The sequence below is a fragment of the Monodon monoceros genome, unplaced genomic scaffold, assembly GCF_005190385.1.
Source record: "Monodon monoceros isolate NGI ecotype Baffin Bay Population unplaced genomic scaffold, NGI_Narwhal_1 Super_Scaffold_11, whole genome shotgun sequence".
Taxonomy (NCBI): domain Eukaryota; kingdom Metazoa; phylum Chordata; class Mammalia; order Artiodactyla; family Monodontidae; genus Monodon; species Monodon monoceros.
Window position 1 is genome coordinate 140,353,718 of NW_021703767.1, and position 11,863 is coordinate 140,365,580.

The following is an 11,863-nucleotide window of genomic DNA, read 5'->3' on the forward strand; positions in this document are numbered from 1 at the left end:
TAGGGGACTTGATCTACTTTGGAACCAAGGCAGCATGCAATAAATTCAGAAAACTTTATAGCTGGAAAGGTCCTGGGAGAGCAGGTAGTGTTGAGGTGAACAGGCCTTCAGAGGTTTGGCCGTCCTCAGGCTCACACTAGAAATTAACAGCAGAGACTAAAATCCAGATCTCCTGACTTCCAGCCCTCCAGTATAAGTTATGTTGGTCTTTTTCTAAAAATAGACAGTTAACTTCAGGTAGAATGAATAAGGCCATCTAAAGAAAAAGATTCTGCAAACTTGTGATATTATGATAGCACAACCAGACAACACGGGCAGTTCCTCAAAAGGTTAAACACAAAGTGACATACAACCCAGCAATTCCACTCTGAGGTATATGCCCAAGAGAAGTGAAAACATGTATCCATACAAAAACTCATACATGAAGGTTCAACGCAGCATTATTCATAAAATTCAAAATGTAGAAACAACTGAAATGTCCATCAAATCATGAATGGATAAACAAAATGTGGTATATTTGTACAATGGAGTATTATTCAGCCAGGAAAAGGAAAGAAGTACTGTTCCATGGTACAACAAGGATGAACCTTGAAAACATGCAGTGAAAGAAGCTAGATACTTGCATTTGTGTGAAATATCTAGAATAGGCATATCCCTAGAGACAGAAATTAGATTAGTGGTTGCCAAGGCCTGGAGGGAGGGGAGAATGGGGGATGACCACTGAAGGGTACAAAGTTTCTTTTCAAGGTAATGAAAATGTTCTGGAATTTCATAGTGCTGAAGGTTGTACAACTCTGGGAATATATTGAAAACCACTGAGTGAAAAACCATTGCTTTGAATGAACCTATTTTGTACACTTTAAATGTGTGAATTTTACAGTGTGTGAAATATGTCCCCATAAAGCTCTTATTAAAAAAACAAAGAAACGAGGAGATAAAAGAGGACGGTTCCGTTCGATAAACATATATATGCGGGTGCTATGTGCCAGGCAACAACATGCCAAGGATCTAAAGATGACTAAGTCTTAATTCTTGGGGCAGCTCTCAGTGTTTTGGGGGAAACAGACAATAACAGATCATCTGCATATAATGAGGTCAGTGCTGGGACAGGGCAGTGTCCAAATCACAAGGGGGAAAGTCTCTGAGATGCCTTCCCACCCACCCCCAGCTCGAGTCCAGGTTGGGTGCTTCCATTTCTCCTTGTGCTGCCCCAGTGGCAGCCCTTTTCTTTTTTTTTTTTCGTGGTACGCGGGCCTCTGACTGTTGTGGCCTCTCCCGTTGTGGAGCACAGGCTCCGGACGCGCAGGCTCAGCAGCCATGGCTCACGGGCCCGGCCGCTCCGCGGCATGTGGGATCCTCCCGGACCGGGGCGCGAACCCGTGTCCCCTGCATCGGCAGGCGGACTCTCAACCACTGTGCCACCAGGGAAGCCCAGCAGCCCTTTTCTTATCTGCATCTTAACAACCTGTGAACTTTTTCCTCCCTTTAGACCATGATCTCTGGTTCACTGTAGGCTTTAGAGTTCCAGCTAGAGGGCAGGGATCGTATCGTTCACGCTGAAACCCCAGTGTTTGGCACCTGCTTCCTCTGATGGATAGCATCACAGTTTCTCAAGATCGCTGCTGTGAGCCAGTGGTGAAGAGCGCAAGGGAAGAGGCTTATATCCGGACGGTGCAGACGGGCAAGCTGAAGTCTGGAGGTGTGCCTGCGAAGGCTGAGGATCTTGGCAAGGGTTTCTGAGAGAGGTAGCAATGCAGACACAGGAGCCCAGACTTCCAGCCTCATGAAAACTGCCTTAGAAAGTCTGAACTTTGGTAAAAACAAACAAACAAAACACCCAAAATTCCACTCAGATTAACACTAAGACATCCAGATTCAAGCTCATCTAAGACTTAGTGATCTGGGGACACACACGCTCACCAATCAACTAGATTCGGTCCCGCTTTCTTTGATGGCTCTCATCACTGGGTTTACTAGAGTGACACGGGGCTAAGGACAGTTTAAGGGAGATGCCATGCTCCCACAGCAGAGAAATGAAAATCACTACGTCCAGGCCAGTTTGGTTGAGGAGCCATCACCAAAAAGGGGAGATTTGAAGTCTGAATTTTATACACCTTGCTCAGCTGTCTCCTTTGGTCTATAAAAACCACTATTCATTACACTCAAAAAGAGTCTTTGCTTGCTGGTTAGGTCTCCTCTTTACGTGATAGTAAACCCCAAATCCCAAGCTGGTATGCCACTGTCTGCTAGGTAACTGATGGCGCTCAAATTTAAGGAGAAATACTAATAAAATCTACAGGAAAACTCACGAGGCATTAATTTATTCCAAATACAGTTTTGGGAGTAAAGAAATCCATAAAAAGAAACAACATAAAAGTTCCAACAGGGCTATGTGTCTAGAGAACCAACTAGTTATCAAGTATGTAGAATTGGGGGGAGAGTCATAGTGAAAATGGTCAGAAATACTCTGGAACTAAATAACATTTTCCAGTGGTCAGTCTTTAGGAATCAAAAACAATGTGTATATTAGTTCCTTATAAAGTCCAGAGTTTTTAAATAAAAAATTACATGAGTAATACAATTCATTGTAGAAGAACTGAAAGACATAAATTAGCAAAAAACAGACTAACCTATCAACTTTCTACCACAGAGATAACCACTGTAGCATTTTAGTTTCTACATCGTAGATTAGTATGTTTGACTGTGTGTGCACATATGCTCGTGTGTGCATTGGAACACATACTCATAAAACACAAAGTAACATTTTTAATTTATTTTTTAATTAAAAACTTTTTTTATTTTTTGGCTGTGCCACGTGGCCTGTGGTACCTTAGTTCCCCCACCAGGGATCGAACCCGTGCCCCCTGATTTGGAAGTGCGGAGTCTTAACCACTAGACCACCAGGGAAGTCCCACAGAGTAACTTAAATAACAAAGTAATCCAATGATTAAAGTATGCACCTCCTGTTAAAGGCAGATGGAATATACATATCCATGTTGTCAGGAAACTACAGTTTTTTAAATTAAATTTTCTTATTGAAGTACAGTTGCTGTACAATATTATATAAATTACAGGTGTACAATATAGTGATTCACAATTTTTTTTTTTTTTTGCGGTATGCGGGCCTCTCACTGTTGTGGCCTCTCCTGTTGTGGAGCACAGGCTCCGGATGCGCAGGCCCAGCGGCCATGGCTCACGGGCCCAGCCACTCCGCGGCATGTGGGATCTTCCCGGACCGGGGCACGAACCCGTGTCCCCTGTATCGGCAGGCGGACTCTCAACCACTGCGCCACCAGGGAAGTCCCACAATTTTTAAAGGCTATACTCCATTTATAGTTATAAAATATTGGCTATATTCCCCATGCTGTACAGTATAGCCCTGTAACTTATTTTATACCTAACAGTTTGTTCCTCTTACTCCCCGACCTCCATCGTGCCCCTCCCCCTTTCCTCTCCCCACTGGTAACCACTAGTTTGTTCTCTATATCTGAGTCTGCTTCTTTTTTGTTATATTCACTACTTTGTTGTATTTTTTTAGATTCCACATGTAAGTGATCTCATACAATTTTTGTCTTTCTCTGTCTGACTTACTTCACTTAGCATAACGCCCTCCAAGTCCATCCATGTTGTTACAAATGGCAAATTTTCATTCTTTTTTACGGCTGAGTAGTAATCCATTGTATATACGTACTACATCTTCTTCACCCATTCATCTGTTGATGGACGCTTAGGTTGCTTCGATGTCCTGGCTATTGCAAATAGAGCTGCAATGAACATTGTGGTGCATGTATCTTTTCGAATTAGTGTTTTTGTTTTATTCTGGTATATACCCAGGAGTGGAATTGATGGGTCATATGGTAGCTCTATTTTTAGTTTTTTAAAGGGATCTCCATACTGTTCTCCATAGTGGTTGTACCAATTTACATTCCCACCAGCAGTGCAGAAATGTTCCCTGTTCTCTACGTCCTCACCAACATTTGTTATTTGTGTTCCTTTTCATGATGGGCATGCTGACAGGTGTGAGGTGATGTCTTCTTGTGGTTTTGATTTGCATTTCCCCAATGATTAGTGATGTTGAGCATCTTTTCACGTGCCTGTTCACCATCTGCATAGGAAAGCTACATCTTGATCTCTTACACCTACAGGTTGTGTACAGTTGAGCAGAGTAAAGACTTTTGAGTTCTTGGTATCAGGTGCAGATGGCAGAGAGAAGGGAGAGAGAACTGCAGGTCTTTTCCTTCTAATCTCATGTTTGGGAACAAACTGTACTGCAGTTGGACACTGTGTTGCTTGAGGGACATGCCTTGGGAGGGCCGGAGAATATCCACTAGAGTTAGGAAGAAGCAGGATGTTTGCCATCTCTCCCCCTACCTCACCACTACCGGCCTGCTTTACTCTTTGGTGTTGGCAGTAGGACACTGAAGTTTTCTCTTCTCTGTAGCTCAACAATTTATGTAGATGGTTGAACTGTTTGGCCTTTAAAGTTCCTGTGAACCCTGGAATCAAGTGATAATTCAATGTACGAGTGGAATGGGCTCCTTCTGCTTTCTTTTTTTTAATATAAATTTATTTATTTATTATTTGTTTTTGTCTGTGTTGGGTCTTCATTGCTGCACGTGGGCTTTCTCTAGTTGCGGCAGGCGGGGCTACTCTGTTGCGGTGTGCGGGCTTCTCATTGCGGTGGCTTCTCTTGTTGCAGAGCACAGGCTCTAGGTGCGCAGGCTTCAGTAGTTGTGGCACAGGGGCTCAGTAGCTGTGGCACGTGGGCGCAGTAGCTGTGGCTCGGGGGCTCTAGAGCTCAGGCTCAGTAGTTGTGGCACACGGGCTTAGTTGCTCCACAGCATGTGGGATCTTCCCGGACCAGGGCTCGAACCCGTGTCCCCTGCGTTGGCAGGCGGATTCTTAACCACTGAGCCACCAGGGAAGTCCCTCCTTCTGTTTTCTGACTGCTAGTCTGAAGGGTGGTTTGCTTTGTTCTCTTATTTCTCCTACATTATTTTCTTGGTGGGTGGATGAATAGGTGATTAACTATGTCTTTAGTTAAATCATCAAAACGTCTACAGAAACATCTACTTAAGTTGGTAGCAGTTGCTTACATGATCTCACTAGTGCACCCCACCCATCTCTTTCTTTTCTCTAAAATATTAACTCAGAAGCATCTTATTTACCCAAAACAGTCACCACAAGCAATGATACATCAATCATTATACCTAAGTCCATTATCCATCATTAAATGTCACCAGCGAGTAAAATCCCACACATAGTGAACAGGTAGGTGGGGATTCTCTTAAGGTTACAGAATGTACATGACAACATCACATGGTAACCAGTTCTCCTAGAGAACTTAACCACTGCTTGCTCTTCTGTCTCAGGGTCTCCACCCTTTTGCTTTTTCATGCTCCCCAAATGAGTCACATGCCGGCCAATACGCCCAGCCACGGAAAATGCATGCTGCCAGGAGTGCACGCTCATTGAATGTCAGTATTGTGTTCTGCCTGGAAACAAATATGAGAAGCACATCCTGGAGGCCTGGCTGCTCACCTGAGAATTGCATCTGCGAGCTGTCCCAGGTGACTGTTAAAGAAGCGTGGTTAATCACGCCCGAAAACAGGTAAGGCCCATGACTATATGGGATAGCGCAAGGATGATGTATTTTGCCCAGCTTTTATATTCTCAGATGCGTTATTTCTTAGACTAATAAACCATGCTGTCACTTTATCCAGCCTATTATTATGAAAGCAAACTCCATCTGTTTGTTCAACAAAGGACTTGGAGATGTTTTTAGTGGACACTTGGAAATGTCTGATTAATTGCTAAGTATTACCCTGCACGTAAAATAAGTTGACATGATAAAAAATTACTCACATTATTTTTTTACCTTTTTTGCTAGGAGCTTTATCAAGACCTAATTCACACACCATACAATTCAATGGCTTTTAATATATTCACAGAGTTGTGAAATCATCACCACAATCAATTTTAGAACATTTTCATCATCCCCCTAAGAAAGCTTGTACCTTTAGAAGTCACTCCCTGGCCCTCCCACCTCCTCCAGCTGCTCTGCCCTAAGCAACCACTAATCCATTTTCTGTTTCTACAGATTTGCCTATTCTCAACATTTCATACAAATGGAATGGTACAATATGTATTCTTTTGTGACTGGCTTTTCACTTAGCACAATGTTTTCAAGGTTTATCCGTGTCATCGGTAACAGTAATTTTAAAAAATTTGATCCTCAGAGGGACTTGGTATGTGGAAGGAAAGTTGTGTGCATTTGCGCTAGAAATCATGCAACAGGGAGCAAGCTTGGCTTCTTGGTTGGCACTGAACGCAATTCACTTGGTTTCCCATGAATGGGTAAAATCAGAAGGCTGGCTGGTTTAACTCTTTTGAGTGAATTATAACAGCATCTCAGGTCCTAGAAGAAGAAACACTGGGCCCTCCTTTGTCCTGCTGGCAGACACACAGGCCTTAGGAATAGAACATAAGGCAGATCTTGGTGGCAGGTGTAAAGGAGACGGAGCTGCCTAGGCAGGTCAGTCCAGCAGAAGTGGAGAGGAGCTGGGCTCAGAGACCATTTCCAACCTGGCTAATCTTTCCTTCTGTGTCAGACCACTTGCCTAGCACAACCAGTCCTGACATCTAAAAGGAGCAGTGGTTGTTACTGGTGGTGGGGAATCCTTTGGGCAGTTCAAAAAGGTACTGATTCATGGTGAAGTTAGTGCTAAGGACCCTGAGTGGTTTGGGTCAGGCTATCGGATGAGAATATATTTTCACACCCTGAAGGAAGCTAAACCATTAGCAAGTTTAGTTTTTTTTCCAATTTTTTTTAACATCTTTATTGGAGTATAACTGCTTTACAATGGTGTGTTAGTTTCTGCTTTATAACAAAGTGAATCAGTTATACATATACATATGTTCCCATATCTCTTCCCTCTTGCGTCTCCCCTTTTTTTCTAATTTTAACGAAACTTCTTCAAATCATCCCACAGCTCAGGCCCTTCTGATTTAAGCTTTTTTCCCCACTGGCACCTTCTTCCTGATGTCATTTCTTTATATAGTTAAAAAATCTTGAACAGTTCATTGCTTAGCTTTTTCCTAAGATACTAATCCTGACTCTTTTTACATTCAATTCTTGGTACTAGATAATGTTTTGCATCACATTAATATTTAACCCTCTGATAAACACTATATCCATCCATCCATCCATCCATCCATCTCCATCCATCCATTTGTCTGTCCATAGATGTGTCCATCTGTCCATCCATCCATCCACCCATCCATCTATCCATCCATTTACTTAACAACCATGTATGGCCCAGTGTGTAAGAAATGGGGTTCAAACTTGAAGCAGTGATAAATTTAAAGGTGTTCTTCCACTGCTGTCTGCAAATTCCCAGCAGAGCTACCCAGAGGCTCCCATTCATGAAATCTTTCTTCAGAAAGATTTCTTCTCTCCGCTCTCCCCGCATGGCATCACTGAGCATCTTTGCTCTATACCTTGCCCTATGGCTGGCTGAGGGGTGAAGATACCCGAGTTCCAAGTCTTCAAACTCTAGAGCTCTGCAGGGTGTGGGCAGAGGAGGGAAAGGGAAGCAGAAGGAGGACCAGGTCAGAGTTGTTAATCCAGAAAAGGGGAGAGGACATGATGACAAAGGACTCTGGATTTCCTTCATCTTGGAAGTCTTAAGGCAGAAAAGGGGGCCAAAGCAAGTGTTACCTTATTTCTTCTGACTCAAGAATTCCTGAAACTAAAATATTTCATTTTTAGGGCTAACCTTGGGTATAATACAGTTTCACACACAAGAAGTCCCTAACTAACCTTCCTTCTCCCTGTCCGCATAGACTCCAACCCTCAGGACCTGACAAAACCTTTCAATCCACAATTAGAGCTAAAACCACTTGAAGATGCAAATCACTAAGATGGGGAAAAGATTGGTATAACTAGCCAGTCAAAATTTTAATCAAGGGGCTTCCCTGGTGGCGCAGTGGTTGAGCGTCCACCTGCCGATGCAGGGGACACGGGTTCGTGCCCCGGTCCGGGAAGATCCCACATGCCGCGGAGCGGCTGGGCCCGTGAGCCGTGGCCGCTGAGCCTGCGCGTCCGGAGCCTGTGCTCCGCAACGGGAGAGGCCACGGCAGTGAGAGGCCCGCGTACCGCAAAAAAAAAAAAAAAAAAAAAAAAAAACGAGGCGATTTACACAAATGATTCAGCACTGTTATATTACGCAAGGGATACTTGTCTTTGAAGTCAGGGCTGGTCAGGAGCAGGGCTTTTGGAGAGAATAGGGTGCCGGTTAAATAGAAAAGGCTGATGAGCTGTGAGCTGAATCAGTGACCTGAAGTGGTGCAGGCTGGGAAGGGCAGGGCGCACACTGGGGTGTGGCTGGGAAAAAAGTATCATTGGTTCAGGGATGGGGGGCAGTATGGCCGAGAGAGGAGACCGGCTGAGATTTCTGGAACAGAGCGTATGGGAGGAAGCACGAAACCAGAATCCAGACGGAACTCTCTGGGGCAGGGAAGAGGTGGTGGAGTTCGTGTTTGATCCAACAGGTCATGGAAAGGGTCTGAATGTTTGAGGGTGGGTGGAGAGGGCAGGGAGGAACTGCCACCGAGTGACCGGAAGCAGAGGCTCTGGGGGAGAAGGGGGGGGGGACACGCAGAGAAGAGGACAGGACGGCGTGGCGGGCAGTTTCTGCAGACAAGGAACGGGATGGGTGGAGTGACCGACCACTCTGGGAGTCTCCTGGAGAACAGAGCTGGTAGAGAGGGCGCTGAGATGAGCCTGGTACCAAGGACAGCGCACGGAAGCGCCCTGGTCATGAGGGTGTGGAAAAAGGGAGAATGCAGAGCCTAAGTGAGCACTGGGCGGTATCAGGACAAGGAAGGGGGTCCTAAAAGCTGGCCCAGAGCAGATGGTAGAGCGGGAAGCAACTGGACCTCAGGCTGAATGCACCTGAATGCTGGGAGCTGAGAGAAAAGCTTTGAGTTTGTGGAAACGATTTTGTGGAGGGATGTGAGGTGGTGGACGTGAACCCCATATGCAGGAAATAAACAGCTCCAACATTCCTTCCCAAGCCTGCCGGCACCTGACTTCAGTTTCTCATAAGACCTTGGATTTTTGCTGTTAGCTTTCATCTCGAGGAGTGGCAGTGTGTGCCTGAGGATGGGCATACAATGCAATCTCTGAAGGACATGCCTTGACAAGACAGGTACCTGATTCTCAGGAAGGAGAAGAAAGAAGAGTCAGCTCATGCTTTGTCTGCACTTGGACTTGGTTTGCAAACGACTGTTGTGCATTTCTGGGTGCCGAGAGGCACTTTCATGCAACAAATGGGTTTTGTATTTTTAAAAAATGGTTCTATTATTTTCTGGAGTGGTGTTGACTCTTCACAGTCTATGGGTGGCAATGCCCAATTTGAAATCCTACATTTACATCAGCATCCTTACAATTACACAAGCACTGCAGAAAAGTCTGCAGTTGCGTTAACCTCTTAAGTATTACATTGTAAAGACACGATGCCTACAACACTTGGTTCATTGGGCAGACGGATCATATATGTGTTTAAATTAAACAAATTCAACTAGGGAGGAAGAGTAGGGGTGGGAGAGACTGGAGAAGAAAGAGGAAGACTGAGAGAGAGAGAGAGAGGTAGAGGGGAAATAGTAGGGGAAAGAGAAAAAGGGAGGGAGAAGGCGAGAAGGAAGGGTTGAGAAAGAAGTTGAGATAGTGTGGCATCATTTCATATTCAAGTTCATGGCAATGGGACTCACGAATCTTCCCTTTTTTGGTCTCCTTCTCTGCCTGCCTCTCACCGGACTGAGTGTGATTCTAGGGTTTAAGGGTATTTGTTTCTCCTGTAACATTTTTTTCAGGGCAGCCCGTGGAACCACCCTATCCCCAAATGTACTGTATAGCAATCCTTCTTTAACTTTAAAAGAGGCTAAGGAAATTCTAATTAGAGATCGCATTTCTTTGGGGCTTAACTCTTGTTTCTAATCCATCTCTCATGTCTACACAATTATTCACGTACAGTCAACAGAGCTGCAGAACGTGAAAAAAGACTTCGATTCCTGACCGGAGGCAGAGGGGCAATGAAAACAGATACAGAAAGGACAGCTGTATGTGGAGTTTCTGCTTCAGGTATGAATATTTCTTTCTGCACTAGTAAGAATGCAGCTGTAAAACAAGGACACGTGCAGTCAAAACCCCAAACGGAACAGGACAAACACGCGCCATCTCTTTGATCCTGGCTCAAACCCAGGAAATTCTTACCCCCTTGGACATGATAACCAACTTGGATACAAACACACTAGCTACATTTTTGGACATGCCATTCCAGTAAAGATGATACGGAGAATGTTGAGCAGAGAATCCTGTGGAGGAGGGTTGCACAGGACAGACACTCCAAGGAAGGATTCTGTTGAAACAGACCCAGAGGCGAATTGGCCAAGCTGCCCGCAGAGCGGCCAGACTCAAGCTCTCTTTGGGGACTTTGGAATGTAACTGGAATTTCTGGTGGAAACAGCCAGCACCCCCCGCCAAAAAAAAAAAAAAAAAAAAAAAAAGATATCGACTTATAGCTCTGCTGAAACCTCTGCCACGAAGGAGAAGTCGCAGCACCCTGGCTGCCAATTCTCTATCCCTCTGTCTGATTTCTAAACCTACTCTCCCCTTCCTCCCTAGCTGGGGCCAGGAAGAAAGTGTGGAGCGGAATTGGCTGTGTTGGCTGATTTGAACATAACAAACCATGGCTAGGTTACTTGGAAGATTAAAAAATAAGGAGCTCGTATCTTCTTAGTGATTGGTCGAGTTCTTTTTATTTGTCCCTCACTTTTCAAAATTAAAAATGTCTTTTCTCGTATACTATAGGAAAATTTGACAGACATCACAAGTCTGCATTTCAGCCCCTCTCAATGTGAAAATTATACTGCCCCCCCTTCTTAAAGTTTTATTCTAAGTTTGATCCAATGAACTGCATTCTGACTCTTCCTTAATTCAGGTTCTCAGAGCTTCAGGAGCCTGAGAACTTTTTCTCCTCTTGGCTATAAATGTAAAAACATAGGAAAACAACACAAAGAGAACTAAATCATTCTGAAGACTGTTATCGAGATAACCAGTCTTGTCACTGGGTTCTGTAGCCTTCCTTTACTTTATCTATGTGTACTTAATACACACTTCTTTTTTAACAAGGTGATGATCATTCTCTACATACTAGAAAACTCCAACTTAAGGCTAGAGAATAAGCCATCCTTAAAAAAATAATGAAAAAGTTAAGACAGCTGCATTATCGAAGAGCGTCTAGAGTTGTGACAGTGACAAGCACAGACGAAGCAATTATGAATTTCATGAAAATAGATAAAAATCCAATTGGAATAATGAGGCCTGCCGCACTGAACACCTGTTTATTGTCTTAATTTTGCCTTAAGGAGATACTACTGATGTTCTCCAACAGCAGCAAAAATCAATAATGGATCAATATGGATAAACGCGTTGGGTCCGACCTTTTGTCCTAAGAGACAGTTGACAGCTGGGTTTAGTTTTACTGGGATTTACTTAAAGACTTGTAACAGTAAATAATGGCGCATTTAAGAATATTTGCCTGCTCTGATTGAGTGAGTTTGGCAGGTGGCAGTGGCCTTTCAATGGCATATGGCTTTGAGAAATTACATCAATATATGCATACGATGTGTCTTAGCCTCTGGTTCATGAGTCAAGTTGATTAGTAAAGAATCGCTGGTTTAGCATTTTATAAGCAAATATTCTCCAGCACAGGTGGAAGAAAATACGGTGAAAAGACAAAAGGAGAAAGAGTAAAAAGCCTGTAAAGTTTTGCAAGAACTTTTAAGAATAGTGGAATGC

The 11,863-nt window shown here is 44.0% G+C and overlaps 1 protein-coding gene across 6 annotated transcripts in view; it reads right to left on the reverse strand.

Moving 5' to 3' along the window:
* The window catches only part of THRB (thyroid hormone receptor beta), a 394,175-nt gene that overhangs the window by 32,571 nt on the left and 349,741 nt on the right, over window positions 1-11,863 (reverse strand). The window lies entirely within an intron of this gene.